Genomic DNA, 23820 nt, shown 5'->3' on the forward strand with positions numbered 1-23820 from the left:
TGACTCCAAAAATTTACACTCAATTTAACAGGAAATTAACTATGATTTCCAGAAAAATCCTTTTCATCTCACTAGATAACAATAGTCATCACTAGGACCAGACATCTTTTTTAACTTAGAGCTTTATTCTAGAATAAAGGAAATATAATGTAGCTAATGTCACCATGGGGGTAAAAAGCAAATTAAATTCAAATCAATATGTATTCTAATATCCTACCATGCTTAAAGCATTATTCTAAGCAATTTGGGGAAAATAGATATGAAAATAATATCTAATATCTGCATTAATATTCTACTTTATAAAATCCCTTGTTATGGGTTGAATTCTGTCTCCCAAAGGAAGTGTTGACACCTTAAACCCTAGTACTTGTGAATGTATCCTTATCTGGAAATAAGGTCTTTGCAGATGCAATCAACTTAAAATGAAGTTTTTAGGGTGGGCCCTAATTCAATATGTTGGGTGTCCTTATAAGAAGAGGAAAATGCCATATGAAGACATATACACATAAGGAAAATACCAGGTGACCACAGGCAGAGACTGGAGTGAGGGAGCTGCAAGCCAAGAAATGCCAAAATCTATGGCCACAACTAGAAGCTAGGAAAAAAGTAAGGAAGGATTCCACCCAGAGTCTCAGATGGCCCTGCTGGCACCTTGATTTTTGGACATCTAGCCCCCAGAACTCTGAAAGAATAAACTTGTGTTGTTTTAAGCCACTCAGATTTTGGTGTTTTGTTATGGCAGTCCTAGAATACTGATACTTTCTTTTTCAAATTTTATATATATATTAGTTACAATTAGACATTCAATTGTCAAATTTTAAATCATTTAGGGCCTACCCTAATTTGAGCTTAGATTTCCAAAGTTTGTGGTAGGGTATTCCAGAAAAAGGAACTGGCTGAGAAGCCTCCCAGGGACAAGGATGAAAGGCTCACATGGACATAGTTTGGAGTCTGGTTGGTTTTGGCACTGTTCCTAGTGGGAATTGTGGAAAGTGAACAGGGTACTGTCAAAATTAAGTACAGCTCTTTCAAAAAATGAACACCAAAGCTGAAAACAAATGGGCTGCTTGTTTCCAATTATTTTATTCATCTCCACAGTCCTACGGAGAGAGGTAGGATGTGCCCATGTTTTATTACCCCTATTTCTAAAGAGGAAAATAAAAATCATACAATTCAGTCCACTTATAGTAATGAAAGTCTTATTTTTCCCACCTCATTAGATCTTGAGAACATTGGAGAATAGGTGAGAGAAACAGGGAAACTAATTATATTGATGGTGTACAGCTCTACAATCACATGAATCTCTGGATTTATAAAGAACTGTGGGCAACTCCTGACAGTAGCAAATGTAGGCCATAAAACTTTGTGTACCTGAAGCTTACCTCCTATTCTTTCTTCTTGGTAACTCAACTGAAATGTAATTGGAGAATAATCATTGTGGCTTCTAAGGAGAAAATAGGTCAGTCATGACAAAGGCAGTGGTCTGCGTATTACCAAACCTTTAAAGATAAGATTCTACTTTTACAATTGTTTTCTGGGAAGTATTTTAATGTTATCATCTTGATCCTTTTAAAATAATAATAATAAGGACTCACACTGACGTGTGTTTTCCACGTTCTGGGAACTAAAAGCTTTACATGAATTAAATTTTAACAACCATCCTCTGAAGCTTTGCAGTTGATGAAACAAATGTAGGATGGTGAAGCAACATACCCAGACTCACACACCCTAGAAGAGGCCAACCATGTTTCCCTAGCAATCATGCACTAAAGAGCATGTACTGATCCACTATTCTCTTCTGCCTCTGAGAGCTGGATGTTGTATATGCTAAATATTAAAATCTTAGTTACATTGTCTGACATCTCTTTTTTTCAAGCCAAATATCCTTTTCACATATAGACAGTGTCATCTGCAAGAAGAACAGGATAATGAGACTGTGAGCCATTTCTTCTTAAGCTTTATCCTTTTCTCCATAAACTATAGATGATATCTCCCTGCCTGTTCTGTGAGTCTTCCTCTGTATTTGAGTCATTAAATGCACACAGCTGTAGCTCTTACCATCTTAACGTGACACATCATCTTTCACCACAATGTAAACTCCTTCATATCATGTCTAGCAGGATCATGTCAGGTTTACTGCCAATGCTCCCAGAGTGCCAGATAGAACGATTTATTTTTAGTGTATATACTCTTAAATAATGCTGTATAAGCTAAAGAAGCAAAAATAAGGATCAATCATTAGTGCATGAAGAGTTACTCAGATTACCAAGTGTCCAATATTTCTGATTGGGAAAGAATACTTCTCTCCATCTTTATGCTTATAAATCCCATCATCAGTAAGAAAGACCTTATATTATCTGTCCTGACAATGTCACACAGATGTAAGTAGATCAAACTCTAAACTGATGCATAAATAAATATGAGATGGTGTCACCAACGTTTTGCCACTATCTTCTGCTGTCTACTTAGTACTTCTATATATTTTACTTATTTTCCAACTTCATTCTTTCTTCCAAGCCAAATGTTACACAGATTTCACACAGTAACACTTCCCCCTGCTTTATTTACTTTCTTATTCTGATTCAAATGTGAATATGTTAACAAATGACATTTTCTAAGTATTAGATTTTTTTATTACCCCAAAGAAGTGATCATTTGAAAGTGTATATATATCTCTAAACCTTTTTCCTCTGTTTCATCCTTGGAATTAAAATATACATTCTCTTGAACTGCAGGAGGTGCTAGCATAGAGGGAATAAATTGTCCCAGCAAAAGAAAGAGGTGGTTTAGCACAGCTGGTCTGCCTGTGTGTCAGTAATCATCTAGGGCATCATTGAGCTAAGGTTTCTCCCACTATTTCTTCAAAACAGTACCTTAAAGCTGCAGACAGAGAACATCTGCATCTGTTGGTTCACTCACTAATTAAAATAAGGGTATCTCTACCTCATTAAAAAAATGCAATTTTTTTCCAAAATTTTTAATAGCATGTTCATGAAGGAGCAAAAATTATAAGTAAAAAATTGGGCAATATTTTTTTCCCCAACTTTCCTAACTCAGCCTGGAATCTGATTCCTTTTCCATCTTTTCCTTTCCAGAGCTTTAGTGCTCTAGGCAAGAAAATAAATGTCGGGAAGTCCACTAATGGTAATTCTCATTGTGTGCTTATGAAAAGTGTTTGAGAAAATGAGGTTTGTCCTAAAGGTCTTGTAAATAATGGTCAGGCTTTCCTTCTCTAGTTCTGTGCACATATTGTACTCTGCTGGTGAGATAAAATTGCTTTTTCTCCCTACTCTAAATGAATTTACTGTGGGATTTATGTCCTCGTGAGCTCCTAGAACTGCCATGTTAGAAAAGTACCTGGAGACTCCTGAAGACTTTAACTGAGGTGGAATAACGAGAAGTTCTTGCAAGAGATGCACAGAAGAGGCCCCTTTCATCAGGGAGGGGACTTGAAGCACAGCAGATAAAGTCAACTCTCACTGTGGTAGTCTTGTTGCTCAGAAGTTCAGCTTTGCTTATGTCATTTGAGGACAGCAGGAAAGCCCTAAATATTATACCTTTTGTAATTACTGTAGGTAAAGTTCTAAATCTACTAAATATTTGGTGTACCATGGAGGCTCTGCTGCTATGGGGAGTTCAGTATAGGGGAGGGAATCTGTTGAAGGTGTTTGAAGGTATTCAACAAAGTGGACAATCATTTTTATACGAAGTCAGCATGGGCTTTTATTCTTTAACAACCAAATGCCTGCGAGTATTAGACTAACCCAACTCTGCAACAACTCATATTTAGATGAAAAATTCTTATCTGTAAAGTTCTGACACTGTCAACTGAACTCTTACTGGCCATTTACTTTGTGTGAGGTCTCATGCTAAGCAATTTGGGGAAACAGAGGTAAGCAAGACAAGTCATGCCCCCAAAAAGCTATTATCTGTTTGAATCAGTGGCCTCTTTGCCAAAGCATCCTGTCTTCTGAAACATTCCTTGCTGTGACTTCCCAAGTTTAAGTGTAATGTGTTTTTATTTTTGTTTAGACTTTCACTATGATCTTTGAAATAATTAGAATTACCAGTTATTGTAACTAGATACCAAAAAGCTCGAGTTTAATATGCCATAAACAACTTTTTATGTATAAATATATTTCTCTATATTAATTTTGCACATTTACAGGACAATCACCAGTGCTTTGGATGTTGACCCTATGGCACTGAGAAATCTTATAGTAGCTTCTAATGGAAAAAACTACGCAAAGTTAAGTTCAAAATCATAGGGAAAAGTATTTCTATTTGAAAAATAGGCAACCTAGATGGACATATACAGTTACTTTCAAGTAATCAGAGTACTTTATTAGACTAAATATTCAATTCTTAAGATATGCCTGAGGGCAGCTTAATATTTTTGTGTACCTATATAGGTATATATTTTCATTTTTCCGAATAGTCCATCTTGGGTAATTTCTTCAGCATGGATTCTGTTCAGATAACTGAAATGAAGATTTGGGTTTTCTTTTCCATTTTTCTGATGTCTAAAATTCCAGCACTCAAGCCTGAGAGAAGAGATGTGACAGTTGCTTCACTTAATTACAGATGCTGATCATGTAGCCTATTTTTTCTGTCTCTTAGTCCTCTTTATAAACTGGCAGATAATATCATAATTATTCAAACCGTTCTGCTACTGCACATACCACCTGATAAAGACTAGCACACTATGCTTCAGCAGCTCCATAGTCATTTATTATCAAGATTAGAAATTCCCAGAAAAATCATGTTTTAACTAATTTTACTTTGAGGATTCAGTAGGGAGGGGAGGAAGAGATAGACAAGGCAAATTACATTTTTTAAAACTCTGGTGCTTTCCATTATCCAAGTAATAGTGAGGAAGGTATTGCATGAGGAAGGAATACAGTGTTTAAACATTTTTAGTGAAAACATACATAATTAACTCTGAAGTCTACTTATGGCTGAATAAAAGGCAAATGGCTTTTTCCAGCTAAAGTCTTCATGAGGCTAAAAAATGGTGTGCACAATGTAATGTAATGAAACACATGAACTAGTATTAATATAACAAAGTAAGTTTGATCCCATTAATAGTCATGAATGTTAAACTTGGTTTTAACATTGTTACGAGAAGAACACGATGTCTTCTACTTGTGTATTCAACCATGATCAGAGTAGATCACCAAATGAGTTTGCTCTCAGGAGATTTCCAAATCAATCTTCCCCATCCCCACCCAAGGAAGACTGATAACTTGGTAAATGTAGTTAAATATCTGAATATTTCTGCAGAACATAACATTGCTGAGATGTTTCTTAGAGCGGAACTGTTAGTGAGGTGCAAGTGGAAGAGCCCTGGACCTGGATGTAAATGCTCTGGGATCAAGTTTTGGATCCCTTAGTTAATAATTGCAACATTAGACAAGAATTAATTTCTGTGAATATTAGACTCATTTTCTTGAACACAGGGATATTAATTTGGTCTTACAATGCTACAGTAATACACTAGATCAAAATCACTTTTCAAACTGAAATTCATTGCATGGTTGCACATTATTATAGCACATAAATAGTTTGTGTGTATATGTTGATAAAGAAAAATAGAACTGGGTACTTGTTAAAATGGCAAGGAAGACTTTATTCGAGACTATTGCAGTAGGGGTCAAGGTTATTGCAGTATGGGAGAGAGACTGAATTTAATTCCACTGAAACAAAAGGCAAGAGGATTTTTTTTTAACATCTTTATTGGAGTATAATTGTTTTACAATGGTGTGTTAGTTTCTGCTTTATAACAAAGTGAATCATCTATACATATACCTATATCCCCATACCTCTTCCCTCTGGCAAGAGGATTTTTAAATTCTCAGGTGTGTTAGTGGAAAAGTACTGGAGGACTTCAGGGGAGAGATTGGTCATTGTGATTAGGTTATCTGTTTTTGTTAACTGACACTTATTGAAGTTAGGTTTCTATCTTCACCACAGAGACCGGGAGACAGAGGTGCTATCTTTCTTGAAGATTTTATCTAAAAGGGAAGAGACCAGAAGAAGATTTACATCTCAAAGAGGCAGAGAAAGAAATTACAATGGTAAGTTTTTCTAAAGTAAACACTGTAAGAAAAGGGACCTATAGTCAGGAAGAAACTTGCCTAAAGTTTAGTTAAGCTGAGGGGACCTTTAAGGATGACTTGGTAAATGGGTGTCAAAATCTTATAATTCCACAGGCAAAACCAAACAGTTAAATCATATCAGCAGTCACAGATCTACCTTTTATTCTTTGTTTCTGTTTACTGCTGACCGACATTCAGCCATCATCAGTTATATACTGAAATTTATTTTCTTAGTGTTGGAGTTGTAAATGCATAATCAATGACAGGGAAAAGCTTAATAAAATAACAAAATGACAAGAACTTTTGCAGTGAGCTGTTTCTTCTGAGATATATTGACGTTTGTATCCTGACGAACTTATGTGATGATAAATATATGCAGGTTCTATCCTTTGATTCAGCTAAATAAAGTAAAAGAAGTACACAATATTGACAAATTCATTCAGACATTGCTGCCAGGAATGGACTATTACCCATGTAGAGTCACATGCCTCTGAACAGCCGAAATTTTCTTGGGTCCTTGTTCTTTGGTTCTGTGGGAAGAAGTATTTGACTTTCCTTACCCTTTTTTTCAATGGCCTTGCATTTTGAGCACATGGCTGAACTCAGAGTTGCTAAATAACACTTGTTTAAACAAGGGTGGGGGAGGGGCTGTTCTCTGAAGATGTTGACTCGACAATATTTTCAGAAATAGCCAACTTGTGAATTTCTGAAACAAAAAAAATCCTACTGAGAATTTGATTGAATTTACATTTAATCTATAGATAAATTTGGGGAGAATTACCATCTTAACAATATTAGGTGTTCCAATCTGCGTATATGATATATTTCCTATTTATTTAGGTCCTTAGGGGCTTCCCTGGTGGTGCAGTGGTTGAGAGTCCGCTTGTCGATGCAAGGGACACGGGTTCGTGCCCCAGTCCGGGAAGATCCCACATGCCGCGGAGCGACTGGGCCTGTGAGTCATGGCTGCTGAGCCTGCGTGTCCGGAGCCTGTGCTCTGCAACGGGAGAGGCCACAACAGTGAGAGGCCCGCGTATCGCAAAAAAATAAAGAAAATATATATCATAGAAATTATTTCATTCAGGTATTCTTTTTTTGCTTTTAAATCACATTCAATACCATTCATTTCAAATTCACTATTCTTAGAATTATATTTTTCAGTAATTAACTAGACAGTTTTCACTGGAGCTAAAAGAAAAATAACTATGTTATTCTAGTGAAATGAAAACCAGAAAAACAAATGAATAAAATGAAAAACATGAGAAAAATATGTTTGTTTTATTGTATTTGAAAATAACCTCCATTCCCTTTCCATATATTTAGTGTTCATTATGCAGAAATTTTTATTTAATTATACACTCACTCTTTGTCTCTATGATAACCTATAGCCTCATTTACTCTCTAATAGCCTTTGTTTATACTGGTACGGTACTCAGAATCTTGTCTTTTTAAAAATTTTTTACAGAAGAGTACCAAATTTTTGTGTGTTTTTTTTTTTTACAGAAGAATACCAAGAGTAGCAAGTTCTTTGGAAAATAACTTGCTTAAGGTCATACAGACTTAGTGTTCATCAGAAGAAGAATCCAGCAGATGCAAACTACTACATTTAGAATGGATAAACAACAAGGTCCTACTATATAGCACAGGGAACTATATCTAATCTCCTGGAATAAACCATAATGGAAAAGAATATTAAAGAAAGAATATATATATATATATATATATGTGTGTGTGTGTGTGTGTGTGTGTGTGTGTGTAAAACAGTCACTTTGCTGTACAGCAGAGACTGGCACAACATTGTAAATCAACTGTACTTCAATTTAAAAAAAATGAAGAAGAATTCAGGTCTGATATTTATTTTTAGCCTTCTCTCCTTCTTATCTTGCAGATTCACACTGGAGATGATTAAGAACAATGTTTTATTGAGTAGTTCTGGGTGAACATATCTGTTATGGACTGAATGTTTTGGTCACCTCAGAAATTTGTATATATATGTTGAAACCCTAACATACAGTGGAATGGTATTAGGATGTGGGACCTTTGGGAGGTAATTGGGTTTAGACAAGGTCATGAGGGTGGAACCCTTATGATGAGATTAGGGTCCTTATAAGAAGAAAAAGAGGCTAGAGCTTCCTCTCTCTGCCATGTGAAGAAACAACTAGAAATCAGGAAGAGGGTCTTCACCAAGAACCAGATTATGCTGACATCCTGATTTGGACTTCCAGCCTCCAGAACTGAAACAGAAATGTTTGTTGTTTAAGCTTCCCAGTCTATGATATTTTTGTTATATCAGCCTGAACTAAGACAATATCTCACAGTGATTAAGGAGTGGTGGTGGTATAAAGACATGGAACAAACTAGAGGAGGTTAGTCATTTGAAAAAATTTATTATAAAAGAAAAACTGGAACTTAGATTGGTAGCTAGATCAAGTGATGTGTGTGCATGCGTGTGTGTGTGTGTGCGCGCACAGCCCCATTTTGTCTTCTAATGAGTACTAGAAAAATACCCATTAGAAGATAATGGGTATTTAGATAAAAAAGGGAATTCTTTATAGATCTTATGACAGAGGGTAATAGGTCAGTGAAGGAGAAGAAGGGTGATAGTTGCTTGAGAAAGTACATTGAGGGTAAGGATCTGAAAGGAGTTGGACATAAAGTAGAAGGTACATATAGAATCACAAGCTTATTTATCTGAAGCTAGAGGACAACTGACATTTCTAAGAAGCCATTAATTTCAACTCTACTTCTTAAGAGCATCTCATACATTTATGGATCAGGCCATCAAAACATTTCTTACAGTCTCATGTTGGTGGGTCCTTTTTCAAGGCATTAGAAATTGAGGTAAATAAGCAAAAGGGCTCACTGCTGTGATTCATTCCATAGAAATCCACAAACTTATTGGTCAAGACTAACCACGCTAACCTGCATGCATAGTTAAAACAGAATCAGTAGGGTGACCTAATCCTTTAAAACACTGATGATGTTTTCTCTTCCAGTATACAAATACAAGATCATACAGTCTACTCTCCTTTAAGGATTCCATAATTCCAGGAAGGCAGGAGCTGAAAAAATTCAAAAGACAAAGAAAAGAACTTTTCTTTCTAGCAAAAAATTCATTTAGATATATCAGAGGAACCTCAAATTTATTATATTAAAATTGAATTTATTGACTTTCAGTTTCAGCTGTGATGTGTAAAGAAATTAGAAGTCATCATTCCCATCATTACACTAAGAAAAAGCTGAAAAAACCCTTGAAAACCAATAATTTTTCTAGTACCCATTAGAAAACTGAGACTGTAGGGCAAACCTTCACCCTTAAATCTGAAGAAGACAAGACAACCCAGAGGGTAATAGCCAAGATTTACTTACATGGAGTACAAGCTACTGGAACCATTAGCTGGTAGGAACACCTAAATGCTAATTTTGACAAATTGCTGGAGATTGAGTGTGGACTAACATGAGAATGAGAACTTCCTTGGGACAGTGAGTGAGGGACACACATTCATGGGCCTTATATCTAGGAACCCATGAGATTCTTAAGGTGAATTCCTCTGGCAAGCAAAAGATAAGAATAATTATTGTAGAATTAGTCCAGAGCATTTTTCATAACAAGTAAATAGCCTCCAGGAGTAAAGATTTTACCAGAACCTTAATCCACCTGGGGTAAGGACTTTCTTCCTACTCCAGCCCCCTCTAATCTTCTTGTATCATCTAAGAGGAGAAAAAATGTGTTACTGGATTGAGATTTGTGATTGTCACAGTCCCAAGAACAGGCACATTAGAATTTAAACCTAAAATCATACAACACTTCCCCTATCTCACACCTTACCACCACCAAAAAGGGCTCCAGTATAACAGCGGTGAATTAGTGCTGAAAGAGTTTCAAGATTCAGATTCCTTCTGAGGAGTACAAAGGGAAGCCCAATGTCAAGAGGGAGACAAAAACAAGGACAACAGATGAATTTGAAATCTCTGACACTTAAAAGCTTCAGCAAACATTAAACACAGCCCAACTCCTAGACAGAGTAACATAAACTCTAACACTAAAGCCTATTTATCTATTACCTCCAACACCACATGACTCGCTTTCTGCAACATATTGTAAGATATGCTGAAAGGCAGGAAAAAGTAGCTTGAAGAGGTAAAGCCATCATTAAAACCACATTCAGATATCAGAAAGAGGTTGGAACTATCAGACAGGGAATGTAAGATCACTATGATTAATATGTTAAGAGCTGTAATGAAAATGGTAGACAACATATTGGAACAGATGGGTAATGTAAGCAGAGATTTGGGAACCTTAATAAAGAACCTACAAACATCCCAAAATGAAATACAAAGAGAAAAAGGAATGAAAACAAACAAACAAAAAAACCCCAAATACAGAACATTCAAGAACCATGGGAGAGTTTCAAAATGTGTAACATATGTACAATTTGAATAATAGAAAAAAATAAAAGAATGGAGCAGAAAAATATTTGAAATAATAATGGCTGGGGACATTCCAAAATAAATGGCTGATACCAAACTGATGTTCCAGGAAGCTCAGAGAACAGTGAGCAAAATATGGAAAAAAAAAAAACCCTGACATCTAGGCATATCACATTCAAATCGAAGAAAAGAAAAGAGAAAATCTTAAAAGAAGCCAGAGTAGCGGGGGAACACCTTACTTACAGAGAAACAAGGACAAGACTTGTAATGGACTTCTCATCAATAATAAAATAAACAATAAATATAATAAATAATAAATAAATATATAATAAATAATAAAATAAAAAGAAATGGAGAAAAGAAAAGCCAAGAAAAGACAGAGAGGAATGTAAATGTAGGTCACTAAATGTAAGAAGTCCATCTAAAAAGACTACAAACTGCATAATTAAAATTATACCTCAGGGCTTTCCTGGTGGCGCAGTGGTTGAGAGTCCGCCTGCCGATGCAGGGGACACGGCCTCGTGCCCCGGTCCGGGAAGATCCCACATGCCATGGAGCGGCTGGGCCCGTGAGCCATGGCCGCTGAGCCTGCGCGTCCAGAGCCTGCGCTCTGCAACGGGAGAGGCCACACCAGTGAGAGGCCCGCGTACAGCAAAAAAAAAAAAAAAAAAAAATTATACTTCATTTGGAAAAAGCAATATAGAGATGGTAAAAAGATCAGTGATTGCCAGGGGGTTGGGGGGAAGTGAGGAGTATTGAACAGGTGGAGCACAAAGTACTTCTTAGGGTGGTAAATCTATTTTAATGATACTGTAATGGTTGATACATGACACTATGCATTTGTCCAAAACCATAGAATTTACACGCAGTATTCCTTAAAATATGCAAATATAAAAAAAATATTTAGGAGGTTAGGGGAACCCAGGATATAATGCAGAATGTGATGAAACAATCTACCTGTATTAAGAATGTGTGAATCAACCTCACTGAAAAGTATGAGGGGTGGGGGAAGTGTTGACCTAAATAACTTTGGAAATGAGTGGAGTCTGTAAGACTAAAGGCAAAAGAAACTGAACATAAACATACTCTAGCTGATAAAGTTGATTTCCAATGGGGACATGGGTTACCAATCTGGAAATGGCTATAGTTACACTGGAAATGAACAATTAAGTGAAAGGATGATAGATACTGAGAGCCGTATTTTTCACTATTGGAGTGGAGGGTACAGATAAGAAGAAGCAGCTAGAATGATCCATGTGGTAATCAGTTGGAGTCAGAAACATCAGAATAAACTCACGTTTAACTTAATGTAGGCACAGATCATTAAACATAGAAATATTTGCAGATATACATATATACAAGGTTAGAGCACACACATATAGCACCTTGTCATGTCAGCTAACTTAAAAGAAATTATCCCCTCCAGTAGCAATGAGCACACTTAGTGCCTTGTGATTTCTAATACCATTATCCAATGAAAGGGCTCCTTAGATCAATGACTGATTCTAGGGTTAGGGAAGGAAATATACAAGAGGGCCCTGGAGCATCTTGTAGTGCCAGATAATAAGGAAGTGCTCAAAAACGAAACAAAACAAACAAAACAAAACAATGAGAGCAATATGCTGAAAGGACACAGGAACCAACTGAAAGCACTTCCAATGGCCAAATCTGGAACAGTTTGAGACAAAAAATATATAAAAGTAGTACTAGATTACAAACCAAAGTAAAAGATTAATATTTGGAGTTTATACTGATATAAATAAATGTTTGAATAAAAATAAATAAATGGCAGAGGAAAGACAAATCTGCCTTGCAGAAGAAGTCCAAATAATTTATGTAGAAACTCTGCCTTTAAGGGAATGGAGCCTAACTCTCCACACCATAAGTCTCGCCTGCACAAAAATTTCAGTGTGTGGTGGGAGGTAGTAACATTAGAATGGAGAGAGCTGACAAACACTACCTCATCCACATGGTCAGGTGGGTTACTTGATTGCAATGAAAAACATGCTGATAAGATGTACTCTTGATAATATACTATAACTGGTGCTTTTCTTTAGTGATCTTCCTTTCAAAGTTCCGCAACTAACCCCAATCTAATCAGAAGAAAAACATCCCACAAATCCCAATTGAGAGACGTTCTACAAAACCATGGATCATAGTACAGGTATCCCCCGCTTTTTGAAATTTTGCTTTACACCCCTTTGCTTTTAAGAAGGACCTACATTAGTATCTGTTTTTGCTAATAGAAAGAAATCCGAAGAGAATTTTCACTTTTACGATGAAAGGCGAAAAGCAAAAATAGCATTCAGTGTTTGTTTTGCAGCCAGCAGAAAGAGTGGCACAGCGAAGATCCTTCCCCAGGAACTACACTTAGCATCTCAGCATCAAGCAGACATAGCTTCGAATTGTGTCTATGAGCTTCTGTGCTTTATCTCGATTTATTTTGTGCATCTGTTATTAAGGGAATTAACCTAGGGCGATTGCTTCCCTGCTTTACACCATTTCAGCTTACAAAGGTTTCATAGAAACGTCCACTTTTGGATAGCGGGGGAAACCTGTATCAAAACTTCAAAACTATCAGGTGATTGAAAACAAGGAAAGACTGCCACAGCCAAGAGGAGCCTAAGGAGACTTGACAACTAATTATAACCTTGTGTTTCACATGGAATCCTAGAACAGAGAACAGATATTAGGATAAAAACTAAGAAAATCTGAATAAAGTATGGATTTTAGTTACCCATAAATTATCAATGTTTGTTAAGTAATTCTAACCAATATGCCATACTAATGTAAGGTATTAATAATAAGGGAAACTGGGTGTGGGTACAAAGGAACTTTGTACTATCTTCACAATTTCTCTTTAAGTCCAAAACTCTTCTAAGATTAAAAATTCATTAAAGAAAATAAACTTATCAACTATTGCAAAATATCATCCATTCAACTAGAAGTTGAGCAGTTACTCTCCCAATTTCCATCTTCCTCAAGGATACTTGCATCAAGTTTTAATTCTACTTCAATTTCTCTTTTTTTTTCCTCTCCATCTGTCACGTTTGCTCCACTCTCATCATCTTATCAGGTCTTCCTGGACTATTTAATTTAAAAATCCTCTTAACTAGCATCATGTTCACCTATCTCAAACTAAGAATTAATGGATTAGAAAAGAATGGAATATAAACAACTCTTTTAAAGTTAGGGATATTGATTTAATAAGTTTGGTGGTCCTGAGGTCATTTGGGGGGGAAAAGAAGGTGTGATAATTAAGAAGAAAAGATTAAACTGCTTGCTCCCTGCTTTGGTTTTGTGGTTACACTTAAGCTGCTTATCTTTCTAATGATTTCCTAGAAATATTATTTCTCAAAAGTCCTTGCCAAAATGTAATTTACATGATTGTCTTACAAGGTCTTATGAGATCTTGCTTTGTAGTTAGGGCCTTTAGGTGATTGGCTTTACCTGCTTATGGCCTTTTTGGAGTTCTAGGCACTGACAAATAACCAATGTAGAATATTTATAGTATTGAATATTTGACAGTCTGTTGAACTGTTAGGAGTTAGTATTTACGTTACTTAAGTTGTCCTTGTTTCCTGAAGCTAGAATGAATTCTTGATGAAGTAGCAAGCCACCGAATGATTTGTTTTACTATGTATTTTTCATGAATGCCCAAAGATAATCTAGATGGTCTATGATTGCTTTTTTGTGGGCTTTGACATGAGAGAAATAAATATACATGATTGCAAATTATCCAAGGCAGACTTTTTTAAATTGCAAGCTATGGTATTTAAATTTGGCCTTTAATCTTCTTTCACCTTTTTATTAGGCTTCCATAGTTACAGTGCAATCCTATGACAAAATATGATTCACCCCATAAATATTCATTTTCATTAATCTCTGGGGGAAGCATAGTTAATGCATAAAGTAAAGACAAGCTACACTGGCTATGTTAACTATTCATATCCACAAAACCACACCTGTTCTCCAGGTAACACGTTCACTGATCCTTCTAGGTTAAAAGATTTTGTTTCATGTTGTGAAGCTTGGTGCTTTCAGTCAGTCAGAAGATTTGACAAGGAAGCCTGAGGGGATAGCAAGGAAATATTTGATTTTGAGGCTCATACTTTTTTATCTGGAAGGGAGTTAAAATGGTTTCTACTAGGAACTGCACTAGTCGACTTCAAAACGACAGGGTTCAAAAAACAGCCTTTGATTTCTCTTATCTCCCTGTAAGGCATGTTTATCAGAAAAGATTAGGAGCAGAGTTAATGCTTCCAGCAGGACCGCTGTCCCAGAAGCTTTCATTAACCAGCTTCCACAGTCTATTCTTTCACTGTTATGAAAAAATTGGTAATCTGCTTTGTATTTCTCAATCTACCTGGCATTTGTGAATATACGTTGGAGACTAAACCAAAAAATGGAGGCTTAAACAGGAAACATACGCTTAAAATATATATATATATATATATATATTTATATTTTTTTTTTTTTTTAAAAATAAATTTCAAGGAAAAAGAAATGAAGAACTAAGATGTCCATATATCATAAAATGGAAGGGGGCGGATTGGGTGGAGGAAGGAGGAAGGTGTACCTTCCTGAGAAGAAATAATAAATTATTTTGGTAAAAAAAAAAAAGGAATGGAAAATAAGTTCCAACAAATGGAAGAATGGAGGTAAATTAAGAAAGTGTTCAGAGAAAAATTAGTATGAAGGAAAAGAAAGAGAACAAACCATACATATGGGTAGCAATGAAAAGTGGAAAGAAAAGAACCAGTTATCCAGTAGTTATTGGCACTCTCAGAAGGAAGGGAACCAAAGGTAGTGACACTCTCAGGCCGTGCTTCTCCTTACCACCCCCACCCCCACTGCTGTCAGCACTTAACTTTGGAAGCCTTTCTGCTGCCCCAAGTGCCATGTCTTTCTAGTTTGGCATGTCCATGACTAGTTATGTTGAAATAACTTTCTAGACCCCAGTTGGAGCCATTCCTTTCCAGGATGCTGAGTCATCAAACTAAAACTTTGATAACTTTCTTGTCTCTGTAAATGGTGCAACTGACCAAAAATGCAGTATATCCCCATCAGCCAATCCCCAAATGCCAAGCCAATTCTGGGTCTTTCACCCCAGACAAAGTTGACTGTGACCCAGCCAAGCAGATATTTTTCTATTAGTCTCTTCCTTGTTCCTTATTCTTCATCCTATAACAGCTTCTTATCTTGTGCCCAATTTTGCAGTTCTTGGAAAGGAGACCATCTGCCTCATGAAGGGTTAACGTTTGTTTGTATTACCTAAATTGTCTTCTTTGATCATTTTTTTAAGTTAGGCCAGCCAGCCATACTACGTACTTGTCTCGACATCCATGCTAAACCAGTGTGTTGATATAAATGGTTTTCAAAATATAGTGATTTTTAAGCCATGGGGAAGCAAAGCAGTGGAGAAGGGACAGGGGATGGGACAAGAGGGAAGAAGAGAGGTCAGGTCACCATTGGGCAACGTCCAATCAGGGTGCAGATCAGGGCAGGGGCAGCGGCAGGTTGCTGGGCAATCAATCCTAGCATTCCCTCCCCTTTTTTCCTTAAGAAGTTCGGATGGTAAGCATCATGTTTTTATTTTTTATTTTATGTATGTATGTATGTATTTATTTTGTTTTATACTATTTTATTTGAGCTCTTGATTCTCAAGGCAGGACTCACAGAACCATCACCAAGGAAAATCACATGCAAAACTGCAGTCAAAGCAATTACTGATGGAAGAACCCGCAGAATTCACAGAGGAGAAAGCAGTAGCAGCTAAGAGCAGGAGTCAAAGGACATCATGTGGAACCAACAGCAGCATATGTAGCACCTTAGGAAGAATTAGGAACACGTACCCCTTCCCCAAGATACATTTATAAATCTACTACCTCTGAACAATGATCTCTGAACTCTAGGTTCAGATGTCTCGCCAGAATTATGCAGCGTACAAACAAACATGGAAGTCCTTAGAGATGGGAAAAGATGCAGTGAGTTAGCACCTGAGGACAAAGAGGGAGAAGTGGGTCCTTGCTGTGTGACTGTGGAAAATCACGTCAGCTCTCTGAGTTCAATATTTCTTTCTCAAATTGAAATAATAATAATAATATCTGCCAAGCCTGGCTTGTGGTGATGATCAAAAGAGAGAAATATGGGACCATTTTACAAAGCTATGGCCTGTTATCTGAGCCTGTGTTCCCTGCCAGATTTACACATGCAAAGCTCAGAGGCAATTACAAGTCACTGCCAAGTAAAGTCTTTGAACTTGATTTCCCTAATCAAAGCTTTGAATACCATAGAAAAGATGACTGAACTCTCAGAGGTGGGGGTGTTAAATCCCAAAGGTTTCAAAAATGTCACTTTTTGAAGCTTCATGTTTTTATATTATTATTGTAATTAAAAGCAGCCAGGCAAATGTTTCTTCCCTTTCTCCTTTACTTCTCCAGAGTAGCACAGTTCTTTTCTAAATTCAAGGATCAGTATAACAGGCTTGAAAAAATTCACCAACCTCCTTCTACACTTTCAGTCTGTTACAACCAACTAAACACAGGAAAATACTCAAAAAGACCATTTTACACATGGGCAGGAATCTAGGTCAGAAGTCAGAATGGCCTTTCCTTTCTTCTCACTTGGACCTTTATGAAGGCAAGGTATAGCTATGGAGCCAGGATTTCAGCAGGGACTGTCATTAGTGGCAGACCGAACAGGCAGGTGCCACAGTTTGCCACCAACTTCCAGCCTTCTGTTGCAGCTGCCAGGAAGTGGAGGGGATGGTGGAAAGGGCTGACTCACTGGAGTGAGCCAGGGAGAGTAAGAGGCTGACAGGTACCTCTCTGCTAGGAAGAGCTAGGCTGCAGCTGCGCCCATCAAACAGCTCCTCGGAGTGTCTGCAGTGCAACAAGAGAATATTGGAAGGATTGGTCAGGCCAGGTTTTTCAGAAACTTAGATGCAGTTTTCAACCATATGATAACCTCAATAGATGCAGAAAAAGCTTTGTCAAAATTCAACACCCATTTATGATAAAAACTCTCCAGAAAGTAGGCATAGAGGGAACTTATGTCAACATAATAAAGGCCACATATGACAAACCCACAGCCAACATCGTTCTCAATGGTGAAAAATTGAAACCATTTCCTCTAAGATCAGGAACAAGACAAGCTTGTCTACTCTCACCACTATTATTCACACTGTTTTGGAATTTTTAGCCACAGCAATCAGAGAAGAAAAAGAAATAAAAGGAATCCAAATTGGAAAAGAAGAAATAAAGTTGTCACTGTTTGCAGATGATATGATACTATACATAGAGGATCCTAAAGATGCTACCAGAAAACTACTAGAGCTAATCAATGAATTTGGTAAAGTAGCAGGATACAAAATTAATGCACAGAAATCTCTTGCATTCCTATACAATAATGATGAAAATCTGAAAGAGAAATTAAGGAAACACTCCCATTTACCATTGCAACAAAAAGAATAAAATACCTAGGAATAAACCTACCTTAGGAAACAAAAGAACTGTATGCAGAAAACTATAAGACACTGATGAAAGAAATTAAAGATGATACAAACAGATGGAGAGATATACCATGTTCCTGGACTGGAAGAATCAACATTGTGAAAATGACTGTAATACCCAAAGCAATCTACAGATTCAATGCAATCCCTATCAAACTACCACTGGCATTTTCACAAAACTAGAACAAAAATATTCACAATTTGGGGCTTTCCTGGTGGCGCAGTGGTTGGGAGTCTGCCTGCCGATGCAGGGGACGTGGGTTCATGCCCCAGTCCGGGAAGATTCCACATGCTGTGGAGTGGCTGGGCCCATGAGCCATGGCGGCTGAGCCTGAGCGTTTGAAGCCTGTTCTCCGCAACGGGAGAGGCCACAACAGTGAGAGGCCCGCGTACTGCAAAAAAAAAAAAAAATTCACAATTTGTATGTAAACACAAAGACCGCGAGTAGCCAAAGCAATCTTGAGAAAGAAAAACAGAGCTGGAGGAATCAGGCTTTCTGACTTCACACTATACTGCAAAGCTACAGTAATCAAGACAGTACGGGGGGTGATGTGATGAATTGGGAGATTGGGATTGACATATATACAATAATATGTATAAAATGGATAACTAATAAGAACCTGCTGTATAAAAAATAAATGAAATTCAAAAATTCAAAAAAATAAAAATAAAATAAAATAAAATATATCCACACACACACACAAAAGGCAGTATGGTACTGGCACAAAAACAGAAATATAGATCAATGGAACAGGATAGAAAGCCCAGAGATAAACCCACACACATATGGTTACCTTATCTTTCAAAAAGGAGGCAAGAATACACAAAGGAGAAAAGACAACCTCTTCAATAAGTGGTGCTGGGACATCTGAACAGCTACATGTAAAAGAATGAAATTAGAACACTCCCTAACACCATACACAAAAATAAACTCAAAATGAATTAAAGCCCTAAATGTAAGGCCAGACACTATAAAACTCTTAGAGGAAAACAGGCAGAACACACTATGACATAAATCACAGCAAGATCCTTTTTGACCCACCTCCTAGAGAAATTGAAATAAAAACAAAAATAAACAAATGGGACCTAATGAAATGTAAAAGCTTTGCACAGCTAAGGAAACCATAAACAAGATAAAAAGACAACCCTCAGAATGGGAGAAAATATTTGCAAATGAAGCAATGGACAAAGGATTAATCTTCAAAATATACAAGCAGCTCATGCAGTTTACTATCAAAAAAACAAACAACCCAATCCAAAAATGGGCAGAAGACCTAGAAAGACATTTCTCCAAGGAAGATATACAGATTGCCAACAAGCACATGATAGGATGCTCAACATCACTAATCATTAGAGAAATGCAAATCAAAACTACAATGAGGTATCACCTCACAGGTCACAATGGCCATCATCAAAAGTCTACAAACAGTCAATGCTGGAGAGGGTGTGGGGAAAAGGGAACACTCTTGCATTGTTGGTGGGAACATAAATTGATACAGCCACTATGGAGAACAGTATGGAGGTTCCTTAAAAACTAAAAAAAGAAATACCATATGACTCAGCAATCCCATTACTGAGCATATACCCTGAGAAAACCATAATTCAAAAAGAGTCATGTACCACAGTGTTCATTGCAGCACAATTTACAATAGCCAGGATAGGGAAGCAACCTAAGTGTCCATTGACAGATGAATGGATAAAGAAGATGTGGCACATATATACAATGGAATATTACTCAGCCATTAAAAGAAATGAAATTGGGTTATTTGGAGTGAGGTAGATGGACCTAGAGTCTGTAATACAGAGTGAAGTAAGTCAGAAAGAGAAAAACAAATACCATATGCTAACACATATATATGGAATCTAAAAAAAGAAGTAGTTCTGATGCACCTAGGGGCAGGATAGGAATAAAGATGCAGACGTAGAGAATGGACTTGAGGACACTGGGAGGGGGAAGGTTAAGCTGGAAGAAGTGAGAGAGTAGCATTGATATATATACACTGCCAAATGTAAAATTGATAGCTAGTGGGAAGCAGCTGCATCCCATGGGGAGATCAGCTGGTGCTTTGTGACCACCCAGAGGGGTGGGATAGGAAAGGTGTGAGGGAGACACAAGAAGGAGGAGATATGAGGATATATGTATACATATAGCTGACTCACTTTGTTATACAGAAGAAAATAACACAACATTGTAAAGCAATTATACTCCAATAAAGATGTTAAGAAAACCAAAAAAAAAAAAAAAGAATGAGGAGTTGCCATCTTTACATCTGCTGCCATGGGCATGTACTCTTTCCCCTCTAAGACTAATCTATATAGTGGGACTAATAATACTCCTATATAATATCATTACAGATAATAAATGGAATAAAATAGTTCATATGCCTAACACAATTCCTAGTATATTTTGTAGCTCAAAGATTGTGAGCTCTCTCTTCAATCATTCCTCTGAGTTAATGCATCCTAAGATCTTTACCAGCATGTTAGTTACCTTTGTCTTTTTGGTTTGTGTCTTTAGATAATACACCATTTTCATCATCAAGGAATACTCACTCGAGGCAGAGTCAAGATGGCTGCATGGTAAGATGTGGAGTTAGTGTGACCCCACAACTAGGGCACCTGCTGGCTGCTGGTGGGGGACTCTGACGTCTAAGGAGATGGAAGCAACCCCAAAATGAACTGGCATGACATAGGGGGACCGAGGGCAAAGGATAAGTGAAGGCCAGACAGGATAAGCGCCCCTGAGGCCAGGGAGATCAGGAGAGGCAGGTGAGAGGGACTCTCCGGGAAAAGCCAGAGAGGAGCGGAGGGCAATTGCCTGGCCCACTTGGGCCGGGGAGCTTGCTGAGCTCCCAAGCCAGTACCCCCCTTCCAAAGCCCTATCCAGGCCACGTGGGTCCTGGGGACATAAGAGGGAGGCCAGTGAGATCAGGAGAGGCAGGCAGCATGAGCCATCCAGGAGGAGCAGGAGAGGAGCAGAGGGCGATTGCCCCACCCACTTGGGCATGGGGAGACTGCTGAGCTCCCAGGCTGATCCCCTGCCCTCCAAGGCCCCCTCCAGGCTGTGTGGGTCCTTGGGGGCATAGGAGGGAGGCTGGGGAGATCAGGAGAGGCAGGCAGGAGGGGCCTCCCAGACTGGAGGAACAAAAGAGGAGAGGAGGGTGTTTGTCCCACCCACTCAAGCCCAGGAAGCCTGCTGGGCTCCCAGGTGAGGTCCCCTGCCCTCTGAGACAAGGGGTTGGGGATACACCTGGGCCTCTTCTGTTCCTTGAGCCTAAGCCTAACCCCCCACAGCCCCCAGAGCCCTTTCCAGCCCTGTGCGTCCTGAGCATTGGCCCCACTCACCACCCAAACCTCGCCCTTGCTTAGGCCCCACCCTCCACAGCCAAGGCCTTCCCCTGCCTTTAATTTTTTTCTTTTCCCTCCTCCTTCTTTTTTTTTTACTACTGTGGTACTGTCATACCTTCCAGTTGTTGATTCATCTGTATTTTTATTTTTACATTCTTTCTAACATATATGATAGTTTCCTAGTCTAATTTTATTTTTTACTTTGTTGTTTTTTGGGTTGTTTTTGCTGCCCCAGGGGATCTTGGTTCTTGAGACCAGAGGTGGGCCAAAGTTCCTGTGGTGGGAGCTCTGAGTCAGAACCACTGGACTAACAGAGAACCTCAGACCCAAGGGAATATTCATCAGAGTGAGGTCTCACAGAGTTCCTCATCTCAGCACAAAGACCCAGCTCTACCCAATAGCCTACAAACTCCAGCGTTGGAAGCCTCAGGCTAAACAACCTGGAACACAAGACAGGAACACAATCCCATTCATAAAAAAAAAAAAACAAAAAATGAGAAGGCAAAAAAATATGTCACAGATGAAGGAGCAAGGTAAAAACCTACAAGACCAAATAAATGAAGAGGAAATAGGCAATCTACCTGAAAAACAATTCAGAGTAATGATAGTAAAGATGATCAAGAATCTAAGAAATAAAATGGAAGCACGGATTGAGAAAATACAAGAAATGTTTAACAAAGGTCTAGAACTAAAGAACAAACAGAGATGAACAACACAATAACTGAAATGAAAAATACACTAGAAGGAATCAATAACAGAATAACTGAGGCAGAAGAATGAATAAGTGAGCTGGAAGACGAAATGGTGGAAATAACTGCCAAGGAGCAGAATAAAGGAAAAAGAATGAAAAGAACTGAAGACAATCTCAAGACCTCTGGGACAACACTAAATGCACCAGCATTTGAATTATAGAGGTCCCTGAAGGAGAAAAGAAAAAGAAAGGGTCTGAGAAAATATTTGAAGAGATTATAGTTGAAAACTTCCCTAACATGGGAAAGGAAATAGTCAATCAAGTCCAAGAAGCACAGAGAGTCCCATACAGGATAAACCCTAGGAAAAACATACCAAGACACATATTAATCAAACTAAGGAAACTTAAATTCAAAGAAAAATTATTGAAAGCAGCAAGGGAAAAACAAAAAATAACATACAAAGAAATCCCCATAAGCTGATTAACAGCTGATTTTTCAGCAGAAACTCTGCAGGCCAGAAGGGAGTGGCAGGATATAGTTAAAGTGATGAAAGAGAAAAACCTACAACCGAGATTACTCTACCCAGCAAGGATCTCATTCAGATTCGATAGAGAAGTCAAAAGCTTTTCAGACAATCAGAAGCTAAGAGAATTCAGCACCACGAAACTGGCTTTACAAAAAATGGTAAAGAAACTTCTCCAAGCCGGAAATGCAAGAGAAGAAAAAGACCCACAAAAACAAACTCAAAACAATTAAGAAAATAGTAATAGGAACATATATATTGATAATAACCTTGAATGTAAATGGGCTAAATGCCCCAACCAAAAGACACAGACTGGCTGAATGGATACAAAAACAAAACCCATATATATGCTGTCTACAAGAGACCCACTTCAGACCGAGGGATACATACAGACTGAAAGTGAAGGGGTGGAAAAAGATATTGCATGCAAATGGAAATCAAAAGAAAGCTGGAGTAGCAATACTCGTATCAGATAAAATAGACTTTAAAATAAAGAATGTTACAAGAGACAAGGAAGGACACTACATAATGATCAAAGGATCAATCCAAGAAGAAGATATAACAACTATAAATGTTTATGCACCCAACATAGGAGCACCTCGATACATATAGCAAATGCTAACAACCATGAAAGGAGAAATAGACAGTAACACAATAATAGTAGGGGACTTTAGCACCCTACTTTCACCAATGCACAGATCATCCAAAAAGAAAATAAATAAGGAAACAGAAGCTTTAAATGACACAATAGACCAGATAGATGTAACTGATATTTATAGAACATTCCACCCAAAAGTGGCAGAATACACTTTCTTCTCAAGTGCACAAGGAACATTCTCCAGCATAGATCACATCTTGGGTCACAAATCAAGCCTCGGAAAATTTAAGAAAATTGAAATCGTATCAAGCGTCTTTTCTGACTACAACACTATGAGATTGGAAATCAATTACAGGAAAAAACTGTAAAAAACACAAATACATGGAGGCTAAACAGTGTGCTACTAAATAACCAAGAGATCACTGAAGAAATCAAAGAAGAAATAAAAAATACATAGAAACAAATGACAACAAAAACACGACAACCCCAAACGTATGGGATGCAGCAAAAGCAGTTCTAAGAGGGAAGTTTATAGCAATTCAATTTCACCTCAAGAAACAAGAAAAATCTCAAATAAACAATCTAACCCTACACTTAAAACAGCTAGAGAAAGAAGA

This window comes from Aethalodelphis obliquidens, unplaced genomic scaffold, assembly GCF_003676395.1.
Source record: "Aethalodelphis obliquidens isolate GAN/ISIS:26980383/991018 unplaced genomic scaffold, ASM367639v1 scaffold1, whole genome shotgun sequence".
NCBI classification, from domain to species: Eukaryota; Metazoa; Chordata; class Mammalia; order Artiodactyla; family Delphinidae; genus Aethalodelphis; species Aethalodelphis obliquidens.